Genomic DNA, 16,757 nt, shown 5'->3' with positions numbered 1-16,757 from the left:
TCTATAAATCTCATCATTAGCAGCATGGATTAGGAATTAGTATGAAAACAGGAAAAAGTTAACTCATTATGCCTTGTTTCAAAGGCACTTAAAACATGAATCCAACAGCTTTTCTTAGGAGGAACTATGAAAGGGGGGTGTGTGTGTGTGTGTGTGTGTGTGTGTGTGTGTGTGTGAGAGAGAGAGAGAGAGAGAGAAAAGAAGTGGAGAATCCCTTAAGAAAAATTCTAATGAAATTTAAAAACCAACCATATTGTGTACACACAGGCCCATAATGGCCAGTGACACAGATAACACCTTACATCTGCATAGGACTACATACACAGTGACAAAGTCTCTGAGCACACAAATTATGCTTGGGAAATTATGCTGACGGAAAGCAGACGTATTTGGTTTGCTAAGGGGAGGGTAGATAATAGCAGCCCGAGTAGTGGAAGTAGCTGGAACCAGAAGAGGTGGGTCCAAGGTAGCTCCTGGAATTTCTGTCTTACAGCAGTTCCAGGCCAATTGCCAGCATAGAGAACAAAAGCTAAATAGGTTTCTCTGTACAGAGAGAAGCCTTTGCAATCTGAAGGAGAACGGTCCCCATAAGCCAGGCTGGCAGAGGTCATTGACCTATGGATGGCTGTAACCCTAGGCACACCTACGCTCACACTCCTGAAGTGTTATCTGTACAAAATATGCTTTGCAAAGCATCCTTTGAAAACTAACCACACCTGTCAATATTGTGAAATGTAGGTGACAATGCTGTACATGGAATTATGACTAGTCTCAGACTTTAAAGCATACTATCAACGAGTAAAAGGTGTTTATCAACGCCCCCGGACATGCCTGGTTTAAACAGGTTTTCTCCAGATAAACGAAAGGAGGCCAACACCTCAAACCAGTAGTGGTCAAATTAATGGGCTATTCATTCATATCAGAAGTCGCAGGAAGAGAACAGGTATATTGTAGAATTGCAGCAGGATGCTCCCATGTGATGCTTACTAGGGGCACCTTAATCAAGATGGAGTCCCCAGGAGAGGACAGGAGACTGAGCCCCAGGGGATCAAGTTGATGCTGGAAACAAAGGCAGACCTTGAGATCCAAGGATACATAGAAAGACTAAGTTATCCTTAACTTGAAGAGAAGGAAAACCCACACCTTGGAATCTCTGGGTATGCTCATTAAGAATGAGCCAGCTATTGCTGGAAAGCAAAGATTGGTGAGGAAACGTCCTTGAGCAAAGTCTGTAATTTGTACAGTTGTGTTTTCTAATGGATAAAACCTTTGTTTACTTTTATTTGTTTGTAACCATTTCCATCTTTATTCCTTCTACTCGGTATCATTTAACAAAAGAACAAGGGTTAACAGACTTGTTTTATTTTTACTATAAGTGAACTCAGTGCTGTGTTTACCCAATCAAATTAATAAGCTGCAATGTACTGACTAAAAAAAAAAAAAAAAGTAGAAAACTTAATATCTTCTGTGAATATATGGTGGTAAGTACACTGTTAGAGAGCTATATCTTTGAGGAGCTCAGGGGCTGGAGTTCACGGATTGTTACCTGTAGTGTCCGGAGGCATTTGCTGGTAAGGAAGACAGACTGCTGTGGCAGGGAGCTGATGCGGAGTCTAATTTCCAGCAAAGCTCACTCTTGCAGAGCTAGGGAGGTAACAGCAGCTCACAACTCTAGGTATGCGCAGCAGTGTGTTGCAACGGCATGTCAAAACCAGAATGTTCATATTCTTCCTGAACAAAACTCACTCCTCTGCTCGGTTTGTCAGTCTGATTCTGCACCACTGAAGTCAACAGAAATTGTGTCATGTGAACTGGCTTGAGTTGAGTAATGTTTCTGGCACAGCCCTTTATTCCCTCCACCTCTGCCCCAAAAGTGAACCCAGTGAGATTGAGTTTGCCCATCTCTGCTTATATTACAAGAAAAAGGATTTGTAAACTCAAACAAGTCCATTTGCTGCCCCTACAAAAATATAGCTGAGAAAATTTGCCAAAACCTCCAATTCCCTAACGTGTGATGCTAGCAGAGACGTGCTCAAGCTGAAGAGTTGCCCAACATTCTGGGGAGTTCAGGTCCAGGACAATTTCTAAATCTTAGGATAGATATGAAATAATCCACCTACTCCAAATCAGAAGAGTATTTCATGGATTCCCATTCAAATCTGTAAAGCAATCCAATTCCTACTGTAACTGCATTTATCCATCCTGTATTTCAATACCCATTCCAACCAACCAGTTACTAATGCGACAACTGGAAGCTGAAAGCAGACTGATTTATACTGTCTAATTGGGAACACCGTATTTCATTTAAAACAAGTGAAATTTTATTTGCCATGTAGCACTGATAGTCAGGGGAGGAGGGCTGAGCTCAATAGCCAAACATTTAATTAATTAGGTGTTAGCAAAAACATGTAATTGATTTACAATGCAATTCAATATATGAACACAGTGCTATCACTAAAGCTATCAGATTCCCCACCAGACTTCACTGGGCTCTGTCAGGAGCTTCATTGACAAGATTATGAATTAGCATGGGTCTGTCAGTGTCCACTGTTCTGATTCAAGTAATTTGTTTTCCCGTCATGCTGTGTACTGTACACTGGCAGGCCAGTAAAAGCAGCATTAATATGCCTATCGGCATGGCTTCTGGAGGTCAGCTTTAATTATTACAGATGAAACTTCCTGAACACCAAATAAAAAATGATTAAAATGTGCTGAATCAGTAATTCTGATGGAAAAGTTTAAAAAAGGTTCGCTACATTATTGTCAAGGATCATAATGCTTCATCTCAACTGGAAACATCATCTTAGGGCAGGTTATTCACAACCTGTAGAATAGCAGAACACAGATTTTTCAGAAAATATGCTATAGCTTTTGAGGTATGTGGAGAACCTAATACCTTGATAGCCTTGAGTTCCTTTAAGCTTCAAGGATAGCAATTTTTCATTGTGCCCAAAGTACTTATCGCCAATTGTTCCCACTTGAAGCCTGAACATGACAAATGAAATGAGCCAAAGACCAACTGTAGTCAGCTGTACACGTGAACACAAATGAATAAATGCAAAGTCAGTCACATACACACCTTTAAAAGTTTATGAAATTAAAACAATATTTGAATGATTATTCTTCATCTAAAAACTGAAGAATTTCCAGACCAAAGGAGGAATAGAGAAAATAGATGCAATGTTGCCTCCCTTAGTACCATGCCCTTTATTTATACTGGAATGAAGACTAGATTGATAATGAAAACCAAAATCCACAGATAGCCAATCTCAGCTTCCAGCGAATAAAGTGCAGCAAATAACATAGGATTAAACAATAAGAATAAATTGGCCACAAATCAAATACTCTCTGTACTGCTATAGAATATTAAAAGGCAATCTCCTGTTTATTTTACAACTGTGCTGTGATTTAAGCATGCATTATCTCTTGTAATAATTTGACAAAAATCATTTAGAAAAAACACATTTTGAATGGTTTCTTGCAAATGAAGTTGACAAGCATCAAAGAAAGAATACTCTTGGTGCTGTTTCAACTCATACTTGCGGAGCTGCTTAACCAGCAGAAAGAACCATTGAAAGCTCAATTCTAAACAACATAGGTGTGTCAGCATTAGTGCCTTCTAGTGCGTAACAGGATGTCAAGCTCAAACCAACAAAAGCCTTCCAGGGTTCAGTTCAGCATTTGGCTGATTATATGGGATTATTTGGAGGATTATATGGGTTCATTAGTCCAGTTACTACAAAGAGCAAAACTCCAGGATATCAAAAGCCACATTTTCATCAGTCACAAAAAATTGAAACTGAGATTTATTAGATACACATCATGTATTAGATTTATGGAACCCAATGTGGTAAAATATTCAGGCCAAGATCTTAGTAGGATTAAAGCAAGATTAAAAACTAATGTAGTTGATCAAAAGTACATTGTAACTTTTTAAAAAACATTTATAAAGAGTGATAAACCCTCATATGTCAGAGCATAAGCCATCCAACAACTTACAGTGGTTAGGAAGACACTTCTCATATTGACAAGTTCTCCATTATTATCCACTACTAGGTTTCTTGCGAAGTACTGATACAGTATTGGTCACTCTCAGAGAGGATACTGGATTAGATGGACCATAGCATATGAGAATCATCCTATGGTCCTAAAATCCATCCTAGCCATGTACTGAAGATAGTAGCTAAAGAGATGAACCCCCCTCCCCCCAAAAGGAGGAGATTAGAAATAATTATTCAGGATTGTCAATGGTTTAAAGAAGAATTTGAATTCATTTCCATCATACCATGACCTCGAAATCAACAAGCAATGTGTGTTGTTAACACCTCTCTACAGACAACTAAAATGTTTGTGCAGAAAGTGAGAGTGACGGAAAGTGAGAGTGAAGGAAATACATATTGCAGTATCTCAGGATTATATAGGCACATTAGTACTGAAATACTATGATGGTAGACATATTGGAAAAGAAAGATAAACAGACTGTGACAAAGGGCCATGCCAGAGTTTTATGCACAACTCCCATTGATGCCAAACAGGTGACTGCACGTAGAAAAATAGGATATGGGCCCAGGCCAAAATTTTCAGAAGTGGCCATTAAGTTGGGTTAATTTTTGGAACCCACTTGAAGCATTCAAAAAACTAAGTACCCAATATCAGCAGCAACTTCTGAAAGTTTGGTTTTAAGCAGGTGTAGGTCTATTAAATCCAAATCTAAGCTATCCTAGTACCTTAAATGACAGTATTCAGTGGAGCCTTACCTAATGCCCACTGAAGTCAATAGAAAGCCACCCACTGATTTGAACAAGTTTAGATCAGGCCTCAATTTACTAAGCTAAAATTGGCCAGACCATGGTTACTATTTAAACTGGAGTCTTCAGTGGGCAACCTAGGTGATTTCGTAATGGTGTTTCAGCAGATAGTATGCTTACCTTCAGTTGTGAACTAGTGTCTCGCTATTGTATTAGTTATTGAGCTATTGGCTTTCAGATAGAACATAAAATTAAAGTCCTGTTCACTTAATCTTTAAAGATCCCTCAGATGTTTTTTTTAATACAAGTTAAGGGTGCTAAACCCTAGCAGTCTTGTCACAATTCTGATTTGAAGGATTACATCCTACCACCCTAAACGCCTCCTGTATTTTAGGAAGTATATGGCATACTTTGTTATATCTGCACACTTTGCATTTGTAGTGTGCCATCTATCAGAATACACCCTCAATGGTTCTAAGTTCCAGCATTTTTCTAGCTAAATATATTATTTATTTCCCTGCTCAAGCTTTGGTGGAGTCCAATTTTGTAGGGTTTTCCCCCCCAGGGGCATGAGGGATATCTGCTTGGGGAAGCAAGCTCTCCAGTGTGGCACCTCAACTATTAAACAAAAGTTTGTGCTAATTCAACCTTTGGCAGATAGTTCTACAGTCAAGAATGCACTGGCCCTCGTTCTGACAAGCTTTATCTTGGGTATGGCCTGCAATATTCTTGGACCCAGCTCTACACTATGTTCTCTTTGAGGGAGATGGACCCTGTCTTTTTCAGAGGTTTATCAAGACCCTGAATTGGATCAGCTATTGATAGTGGAGACAAAGTGTATGAAGCCCTGGTGATATTCCTCTTCTGAGCAGAGCAGGTAGATAAGAATGGACCCTTGTAATTTGGTCTAGTTTCAGCTTTTCATCAGTTACTACATTTCACCATTGAAGTTAATTACTTTAAGGCCAAAATTGTTCCTCTGTATGTAGCGTTAACCATCAGTTAATAGATTTTATAAAGAACAATGGGATTCATTTAGAGGAGAATTAAAAACCACACCACAGCTTCTAGTGCCAGATACACAAGACTAATTTAGAAATGAAGATTGAGCAAGCAGACCAAAATAAATAAATAAATCAATTAAGAGTTGCATTATGGATATATCTGCTGAAATTCTTAAGCTAAGCAAGTCACTGTTTCCAAAGCTCAGTTGGCAGACAGAAGACAGCTATAGTTAAGCACATAGCAAATAGCGGAGAATAAAAGATACTCCGATGCATTAGTTAGAATCAGAGGAACGTGAGACTAAAAAGAGTGGAGATTTTAATATCGAATATCCAACAATGAAAAATGTACAAAAAACTGCAGCTGCATTGAATTTGTCAGCTGAAGACAATGACAACCAAAGGGACAAAATTAAGGAATCCAGTGGAAGCACTATATTACCAGATGAACAAGAATTCATTAAAAAGGAGTAATCTGCAAGCCAGTCAGAGCAGAAGCTGCATGTGATGCTATCTGTAGCAGACCACAAATAGCTAAACAAGTATTAGGAGAACCCCATAAACAGACTCTTTAGAGAGAATGTGTGCATTTTGTTTATTATATGGCGTTACAGTTACTACAAGCAGAAAGGCATTTAATACAAATACAGCTATATTTTCATACTGTCATTATGACAGTAAAATGTTAAAAGGGCAAAGCTAATGTAAACTTTGTATAGGTCTACTGAAAATCATGAGTGTTACTTTTATTTAATTCTGAAGTGGAGTGATGTCAAAGTGAATTACACTGCTAGCCAGTAGTGAGGATGGTTTTGAATAAATATGGCTGAATAAGTTTCTGTGCTTGTATCATAACTATTGTTTTTTATGGTAGGAATGAGTAGATGATTCCACCCAGAACCTGGGATGTAAAGAATTAAACAACTTAAAGCTGTAAATTCAGTGTTCTTGATCTAACCCTACAAAAATATATATTTCTTCTCTTGCCTGTAGGTCAATTGTTGCTTTGAATATTGCATCACTTCAAGTTATAGTTTATAAATATCTGCATGATAATCTGGATTGCCATATGACAACCGGTGTAAATTCCCAGCATTGGTTGCTTTTACCAGTGGGGGAGGGATAGCTCAGTGGTTTGAGGATTGGCCTGCTAAACCCAGGGTTGTGAGTTCAGTCCTTGAGGGGGCCACTTAGGGAGCTGGGGCAAAATGAGTACTTGGTCCTGCTAGTGAAGGCAGGGGGGTGGACTCTTCCAGCTCTAGGAGATAAAATATCTTCATTAATTTTTTTTTTTTAAAATAAACTCACTGATCTACAGAACAGGAAAGTTGAAGAGAAAGTCCTTTGTCTTGCTCAATAGCAAACCTTGTTGAGCAGCCAAGGGACAAAGGGAATTGTGTCCAGTTTGGCCAAATCCGAAAGAGGTCTTTCATCAGATTGGCCAGGAGTAGTCTGCAAAATATTTGCAAGAAGGCCCACTCCACTCAAATTGAGCCTTGGACTCCAGAAAACAAATTCTAAATTAAATTGGTATTGGGCCATTGAAACTATTCTGTTGGTCCAGAGAAGAAATCTAAAAACAGCAGAGGAAGAATGAAAATGTTACTTATGCATCTTATGTGCCGTGGCCCCATGTAAACTGCAGGCCTTTCATATTCCTACTTGTTTCCAGAGCGTACCCTTGATTAAAGTACTGACTAAGTGAGTAGTTGCCAGATTTTTAAAGCTTTGTTTGTTTTTTAATCAAATTTAAAAATGTTTACATCTTTAAGCATCCCACTACTGCAACCTTCACATACAAAAAAAATTAGAAGTGGTGAATGAGTTTACTTGTCAAAGATATAGATCCTGAATAAAAATACTGAGTGATGTATCTTACTTATTGCAGCTCATGAAAAGTGCTCTGCTGCGTATCATTAAGAAGCACTCTTCTGAACAACTTTTGCTGGCCTGTCACCCATAAGGGCCCCAAATGCCTGAAAGAAGTAGTATTTCTGGCACAGAGTTCAAGAAAAAATGATGTCAATTTTACAGTTAACAGGGTTTCCCTAGCCCATCCATAAAATTCATCTTAATGAAGGAATAGTGCTACTTCCATAAGGATTTCCCCCCTGATACTTAACAAAACATAACTACAGTGCATTTCACAGAAGACATGGTAGGGAGAGGCTGTCTCAATACCACCAGATGCCTTGGGATACCATTTTTGTTCTACTAATGAGATCTTATGCTTGCAAAATCAATCTGTAAGTAGAATAAATTTACGCATCCTTAAAACAAAGGATAAGCATTTCCTTGAGGAATTCACAGCTCATGAACATTTACACTTCTCAGCATGCACCCTTCCATCTTCCTGGCTGTGGACAAGGTTTTAAAAAACACACACACCCCACACACACCAGCTGCTCTGGTTAAGGATCTGAGGGGTGGCCAGCCCACTGACCACCTGGAATGACATAATGATACAATGAAAAAACCCAAGCAAATGGAAGTTATGCAAACATTTACTGTGATGGTGAAGAACTTGGAGGATGACACTGCCAACAGCATGGATTTGCCACCATCTCCCCTCTCCCACCCCACCCCCGATGAATAGCACCATATTTACTTGCATAGCCCCATCAAAATATATGGGACTAGTCACCTGAGGAAGCTGCTGCTCAACATATCAACTCAAGTACCAATTCTGTGATGCATAACTATGTTACGGAGAGGAAAAAACCCACATTTGACATGCTAAAAAACAACAGGACCTGTGATAGGCAGTAGTTAGTTGTGCAGTTATTTACAAATTTTTCTACACCTGACCATTGGTAGAATGGCAGCTATTTTCATTTTCCAACTAAAATATTGACTTGCAAGATCATCATCCACTGCTCAATCCCACTGCACCCAGAAAATCCATGCAGTAGATGCAGCATGAAACAAATGTCTTGCAGAAAGTATTTTTGAATACCTGGTATCCTTTAAAGATTGACTAGCAGAATAAAATTATCAGTAGAGACACATCAGCCAGAACAGCAGTGCTGAATGGTAGGGAACGCTTCACTGAGAGGAGTGTTTCACTGTCTGCTTATCTCCGCTACTCATCTTTTACAGCATCTATTGGTAATGGAAAACTTGCAGCATCACTGCAAACAGCCACATAAGAATATTTATTCATCCTGATTAGTGCTACTGGCCATTACTCATCAAGCAACACGTACCAAACTTAAAGTTGTTCATTCTGCCTGTCTGACATTCAAAATGTTTCTACTTATAAACCATGGGCCTAACCTTGTTAAGGGCTGAGCAGCCACTGAAATTAAGAGGAGCTCCCAGTTTCGCCTAACTGTCTGGGAATGTAGGAAGCTGGCTAGCTCCCTGCAGTAGATTGACTCCCCCACCCTAGGGAACCAGGCCTAAGGAGCTCAGCACTTCTCAGGAGCAGGTGCCCTGTAGCTGAGATACTGACATGAGGGTGCGGGAAGGAAAACTGCATGTACATGAAAACAGTCTCAGCTCACAAGTCTTTTAAAAACAAGATTTAAAATTTGTGATTGTTCAGTACAACATTCAATTATTCAAAAAACTGAAAGATTCAGAAATAGAAGTACAGATCTTAACATGAGTGTGTTTACATTAAATACTGTTCATGCAACTAAAGCCAAAGTCTTCTTGGATAATGGCATTCGAGTTCTTCCTCAAAGACATCCAGGTGCAGTTCTGAAGTCAAGTCACAGGACAGAAGAATTAAGTTTTACTCTCCTCCTCCCCCCAAATGGGCCATGCTTATCCTTCAGGTGTGACAATTCTTTTCAAACAAGAAAAGGAATTCCCAAAGCTGCACGTGATGCTCCAAGGAACAAGACCACTGAACATTCCAAACCTACATGGGAAAGCCTCCTTTAATTCCTTGGCAAGACCTAGAGTGTCTTCAAATTCTTTGCAATTTCTCTCATCAGTGACTTAAATACAGCCATTTCAACTTTCACCTTCTCAATATCTAATTGACCAATTTCAGCAGAAATGTACTTCGCATTTTTCAGAATGGTTTCCAGAGCATCCTTGTATTTTGGATCTTGTCCGGCAGTAAACTTAAGTAAGCTGATGAAGATTCCTGATGAGTTGTTCAGCATAAGAGCTAAGCCCTTGAAGATTATGCCATCTTGATCTCCTCTCAGAGGTAATTCATTTATCACAGCCAACTGGATAATTTCTGTCAAGGTTTTGAAGTAGTACCTGTTCTTTCCATTTGTGAGGATGACACCAAAGCAGCAATTTTAGCACATGAAAAAGTAAATTATGACACAATATAATCAAATTAATAATTTATTAATATTGAGCAAATGAATAAAATTAGTAAAATTTTTGTATTCTGGATCTACCACATCAAGTTTTGGCGCTTTCCCCAAGATAAGGGGTTTATAGGTGCTGAAGAGCCTGTTTTTAAGTCTCCCACCACTTGGCCTGGTGACTCATGGTTATTCAGGGTGGGAAAGTTTCCTCCTCTTAGTTTTCCATGACTAGGGTTCTCTTTTCAGTTCCAGGTTGTTTTGATGTTTTTCCATTAACATGGCCCATCATTGTCTTTTCCTGGGTTGGAAAATGATAGGTACACCTCTACCTCGATATAATGCTGTCCTCAGAAGCCTCCCCCCCCAAAAATAATAATAATAATAATCTTACCACGTTATAGGTGAAACTGCGTTATATCAAACTTGCTTTGATCTGCCAGAGTGCGCAGCCCCACCGCCCACCGGAGCACTGCTTTACCGCGTTATATCCAAATTCGTGTTATATGGGGTCACATTATAACGGGGTAGAGGTGTACTTGGAGCTAGCTTCATTGTCTAGTTGGGGAAGTGACCCAGTAAGTTGCATCTGAAGAAGTGAGGTTCTTACCCACGAAAGCTTATGCTCCCAGTACTTCTGTTAGTCTCAAAGGTGCCACAGGACCCTCTGTTGCTTTTTACAGATTCAGACTAACACGGCTACCCCTCTGATACTTGACAGTTATTCTTAGGGCTCTCGCAGCATTACTGCTTTCCAAGGTTCTCCTGCTCCAGTTTCAGATCGTTTCCCCACAGATAAATTAAGTTTGCATTCCTCCTAAAGAAGAAACTCGCTTTGCTATTTTCTGCCTATACTTCTAACCCCCCTGCAGCTCTTTGGACAATCTCTCTCCTCACTAAGGAAACTTGCCGGCAATATTGATACAGAAGAGTTAATACGAATATGCTGTTTACGCCAATTAATGAATAGGTGAATAAGACACTGATTCTGCAGCCACTTATGTGCGTCAAACTGAGGTGTTCAGTTGACTTGCATTGAACTATTTGCATGCTTTAAGTGGAGCACATGCATAGGTGTTAACCCAGATTCCACTCACCACAGTGGCCCCTCCTGCTGGCTGTTCTGGGGATTAGCTCTGTCAGTTGGTGCACCCTCTGCAGGTGGTGCCTCTCTCATCCTCCTCTCACCCTGTGGACCTGCCTCACTCCAGGAACCATAACGTCCTCATCACGACTGTCCCCCTCAGCCACTAAACTTCATAATTTAAAAACCAAAACAATTCCCGTTTGCCCAACCATTTTCCCCCTTAGGCAAACATTTACAAGGGCTAATACATAAATACAATATATTTTTAAAAGGTCTCTCTCTCACTTGCATGTGAATTCTCTGCTAAAGTCAGACCTTTTCCCAAAAGCATTATGTGGTAAACATCAGTTGCATCTGTCTCTTTTGCAAGAGGGCATATATGTAAAGAAATAAACATTCAAGTGATTGTTCCTCCAGCTTGCTATTTATTGCTAGAATACTGAGCAGTCTTCATGAATAACAGGAATTGATGTTCTTGTCAGCAGCAACAATATTTACAGAATATACTATTACATTAAGACGCAAATGGAAAGTAATGATGTGATGGCACTAAAAAAAGATGTAGAAAAAGGAGACTGTCTCACTCTACTAAAGCCTGTTCACCTTTTGTGGAAATTTGCAGTGCTTTGTATTCATAAAACCTTTTCTATCAGATATTCACTATTTAAATTGGTTATCTGCCAAAGTCTGCAAAAAACCAACAACACTTTTGTGATATCAGAAGGAAACAAATAGAAAGCTATTATAAAATAGAACAAAAACTACAGAACATGTCCATCATTCCAGTGTGCAAATTTGCCTCTGTGAGCAAAAAGCACAGGCAAGGGAGAGGGGGGAAAAAATGGAGATATATGAAATTTTAAATAGCTGCAAAATGTGGACGTTAGCCTGCTTTTATTGGAATCTGTCAATTTATCTTGGGAATTATTACGGTGCTCATCACCATAGTACCTAAGTGCCAAATACGGTCATTAAATTCACATATAGTTGACTAGGGTTGCTAACTTTCTAATTTCCCCACCCTTGCCCACCTCTTCTCCGAGGCCCTGCCCCCCACCCCATTCACTCCATTCCACCCCCCCATCCTTCACTCTCACTCCCCCCCCCCTTGCTCATTTTCACCGGGCTGGGTGTGGGAGTGGGTGAGGGCTCCGACTGGAGGAGCAGGCTCTGGGGTGAGGCCAGAAATGAAGGGTTCAGGGTACAGAAGGAGACTCCGGGCCTAGGAGCCAGACATGCCAGCTGCTTCTGGAAGCCATGAGGAACCGGGGCAGGGAAGGAGCCTGCCTTCGCCCTCCTGTGCTGCTGACTGGACTTTTAACAGCCTGGTCAGCGATGCTGACTGGAGCCGCCAGGGCCCCTTTTCAACCATGCATTCTGATCCAAAAATCAGATGCCTGGCAACCCGAGATACGTCAATGCCTCAAAACTCCCATTGATTTCAGTGAGGTCTGGAGCAGACTTCATTTAAATAAACATCTCCATAGATTTCAAGACACTGGAAATATTGTGCTTTACTGCTTCCCAGATACTATTTAAAATATATTCCCCTTCCTTTATAGTGATTCTGCCCCCTCATCAGCACAGAAATGTGGAGTTTGATTTATAGCTCTTGGAACTGATAGAAAATGATACCTTATTTATTTGAATTGAAACAAACACTGCTATCCCAGACACTCCTGCCATCAGTTAGAAATAAGATTTAAAAAAAAAAAAGTTACAGAATCCATGCCACCAAAGCACATTCCCCCACCTCCATGCATACAAAAACAAGGCAACAAAACATATCAAAACAGCACCCCCAACCCCACCAAGAATCCCCATTCTTTTCTATTGTAATCCTCCTCAAGTCATCTGCTCAGAAAGATGCTGAAGGTCAACACATTTGAGCTATGCTGGATCAAGGGGATGAGACAGTAAATTTCAGAGATGAAAGGCTCTCATGGCAATACATTTTGCCAGCAGTACCCTCTCTTCTAAGCCAAGGGAACTCCAGCTGCCTCATAAGAGCAGACCACTCTATTAAAGTTTTTCCACGAGTATCCCAAGATCTTTCCACAGATTTTCTGCAGAGGTGAAGTGGTGTAAAAATGATAACGCTTTGAAACTAATTAGTTAACCAATGATACAGACCAATTAACAGAAGTTACACATTAGCTCAGTTGCCAAAACACATTTTTGCATCACCCCCCAAATAAAGCATTAAACATATGCAAGAGCAGAATAATATAGCTTAAGTAAATATCTGATAAGAGAACAAGTCAGCTGACTAATTCCAGAACACCAAAAGTTAGGAGTTTAGGGAAAAAAGGTCTCTTTATTGGAATTATTGTGTGTGTTTACCAAACAGATACATTTCATCAAACAAAGCTCTCTTAAGCAAATGTCTGTGAATGTTGTACAGCTGCTCTGGTACTACGGTAATAAGGCCTGGATGGAGAGAGAACATTTAACAAGTTTCCCTTTTACAAGAACATTTAGGGCAGCCAATTATACAAAGGCAAAAACAAAAACACATTGTGTAGCGGAAACACTCTTCTCTGATTGGAAGAGAATATTAATCACATGGCTTTAGGTTGGATTTAATAACTAGCAATCACTATTAGTGACAAAGAAAGGAAACAATAATGCAAGCAAGGAGTTCTCTATTCTCCCATTTCAACATTCTTGTAGCCAGGTTGCAGTTTGCTGAGCACCCCATCATAGCCCGAGATTGCTTTGCAAGCACCCTGTCCTTGTTGACCCCCTTTTATCAGCCCCTTAAAAACTCTACACCATCTCTCTTGTGGTCAATGCCACCCCGACCTGGGGCAGGTTTAACAACAAAAGTGATTCAAACAATCAATACTATCCCTAAAATAAAGTCTATCATTATAATACAAGATTTCATACTCACCCTAGGTTCTTCCCCCACACAGGGAGCTCTTCCTCCAGGCCAGTCAGCTCTGCCCAAAGCTACCAGTCCCAGTCCTTTGGAGCAGGAGCTCAGCTCTCTGGCCCTGGTTTCCTTTTACGATCAGCAACACCCTATTCCCAGGCCTCTGCTACCTCTGGTCTTTTCTGCTTTGGCAAGCCACTCCCTACATGGCTGGAGACTAATGTTTCTAACTAAGGTGACCAGACAGCAAATGTGAAAAATCAGGACAGCGGTAAAGGGATAATAGGAGCCTATATAAGAAAAAGACCCCAAAATCAGGATTATCCTGCAGTTTCCTGCACTTCCCTCTTAAACAGCAGCCATCTGCTGCCCTTTATAGGGAATTACCTGATCCAGCCCAGGTGTGTCTCTTTAGTAATCGGGGTGGCCCTCCAGCCCCTAAGCCATATGCCACCTGTTACAATTCCCCACTTCATTCTTTCTTTCCACAAAACCCTGATCAAAAAAGAAGAAAATGGTACGGAGGGAGGAATGTTAAAGAAGGGGGTGGGGGGAAACAGGAGAAAAAACCTGCAATGGGAATACAGACCAGAGTCAACTAGCAAGCTGTACTTCTGGAGATATTCAAACATTATAATGGAAAAGCAAAGGTTTCTATTTTCACCAGGAGGGTGGTGAAGCACTGGAATGGGTTACCTAGGGAGGTGGTGGAATCTCCATCCTTAGAGGTTTTAAGGCCTGGCTTGACAAAGCTCTGGCTGGGATGATTTCAGGGCCGGCTCCAGGCACCAGCTTAACAAGCAGGTGCTTGGGGCGGCCAAGGGAGAGGGGCGGCACCTGCAGCAATTCAGGGGCGGCAGGTCCCTCACTCCCTCTAGGAGCGAAGGACCTGCTGCTGAACTGCCGCCGCCGATCGTGGCTTTTTTTTTTTTTTTTCCAATTGCCGCCGCCAATGGCAACTTTTTTTTTGTTTTTTTTTTTTTTGCTTGGGGCGGCAGAAATGCTGGAGCCAGCCCTGGATGATTTAGTGGGTGTTGGTCCTGCTTTGAGCAGGGGATAGGACTAGATGACCTCCTGAGGTCTCTTCTAACCCTAATATTCTATGACATCAGTTTTGTACTATCACACAACTAAAGTCCTATGCTTCTAGTGTGGACAGGTATTCAGAGAAATATTTCCAAAACCAAGAGGAACCTGCATAGTTACCAACCAGATAGGGGTACTGTGAGAAATGGTTAAAGTTGGTCAAACGCTTTGAGATCCTCATATGAAAGATGCTGTGACCGCATAGGATTATATTATTAGTAAAAGCATGAATTTATTTTTAAGTATGTAATGTCCAGCCTCAAACCTCTCTACTTTTCAGTGGACTGAACTTCCAGGGATGGTTAATCCACTGACTCAGAACTGCTAAGCATCTCTTCAAGAGCTCATGGAAATATTTAGTAAAAAGATGTAATGGTATTCAAGGTGCTCTTCCTTCAATGAAGAAGGAAAAAAAAACAAAACACTATATTGCCATCCACTTGAAAGGTAAAATGATAGAAGAGTCAATAGGCTGGTAGTCAGTGTAAGAGCAGAGGAAAGTAATGGAAGAGTAGACATTTTAATGGAAATATTTAAAAATAACAATTTTTATGATAAAACTAAAACCAATAGACAAATTGGACTGAATTACGGATAATTGAAATATTGGTTGGAGGTGAAGGTTCATATTAATTTACCTTTTTTGCACAACTACTGGCAAAAATAATCAATGTAAATGTAATTCTACTCTGAAAGAGGACTCAAAATGACAATGTGGGGTTCGGTGTTTACAGTCTCTCTGGATTATTTTAGTAAATGTCCTCACTTTACAAATAAAAAGATTTTTTCCGCCCTATCTGCCAGCCTTGCAAACCCACCCTGAGATCTGAGAACCAAACTGAACTTTTTCTTTATTGCACATCAGCAACACAAATAAACATTCTGAATGCCAAATTAAGCCCTGGGTTATACCCACGAAATATTATCTGGAAACAATGCCCCCAGTGACTCCCATGTAACCGCAGGGCCTTCAATGGGGTTGCCCAGATGTAAATGACTAAACTTAATAAACAATTCTGATATGGTACTTGCAAGAAATAGAATCCAGCTCCCTCACTCTTAGCCGTGCTGGCACTGCAAGGCTAACAGGAGTAAAAAACAGCACAAACTTACTGTTGCCAATATAGTTTGCAGCTCAGATTCAGGATATAAACAGGGAGCAGCTCCATGGAGTAATCAGGTGCCATTTTTAGAGTCACTTTTTAGACTAGAACCATGCTTTTAACACAAAGGAGGGAGAATTATCTATGCCTCACCTCATTAAAGATGCCTGGTGGCATCCCTTTCACAGACCGCTTTTCAAACCATTTTGTAAGTTGGGATTTTGTGAACGGGGACAATTTTCTCCTCTTTACTGTGCAGATAGCTTTCTCTCCTTGGCTAGCCACTCTGTGGCCCCTATTGTTTTTGTCTACACTATCTTCCCAACTAGGGTTACCAACTTTATAATTGCAGAAAACTGAACATCCTTGCCCCGCCCATTCACCCCTTCCCCGAGACCCCATCCCTTCCCTGCCCCTTCTCTGATATCCCAACCCCACTTACTCCATCCCCCGTCCCTCTCGCTTGCTGTCCCCCACCCTCGCTCATTTTCACTGGGCTCTGGCTGGGGGTGCGGGCAGGGCTGAGGGGTTCGGAGTGTGGGAGGGAGCTCCAGACTGTGGCAGGGAGTTGGCGGGT

At 40.7% G+C, this 16,757-nt stretch overlaps 1 long non-coding RNA gene across 1 annotated transcript in view; it reads right to left on the bottom strand.

Annotated features, from left to right (window-relative positions):
• LOC122173931 (uncharacterized) overlaps window positions 1-14,326 on the bottom strand; it is a 299,080-nt gene extending 284,754 nt beyond the window's left edge. The window contains exon 1 of the long non-coding RNA XR_006174983.2: window positions 14,010-14,326. This is a non-coding gene — a long non-coding RNA (uncharacterized LOC122173931). The remainder of the gene's footprint in view (window positions 1-14,009) is intronic.
• Window positions 14,327-16,757: the final 2,431 nt, after the last annotated feature.

The sequence above is a fragment of the Chrysemys picta genome, chromosome 14, assembly GCF_011386835.1.
Source record: "Chrysemys picta bellii isolate R12L10 chromosome 14, ASM1138683v2, whole genome shotgun sequence".
NCBI classification, from domain to species: Eukaryota; Metazoa; Chordata; order Testudines; family Emydidae; genus Chrysemys; species Chrysemys picta.
This window is presented reverse-complemented; position numbering and strand designations above follow the sequence as displayed.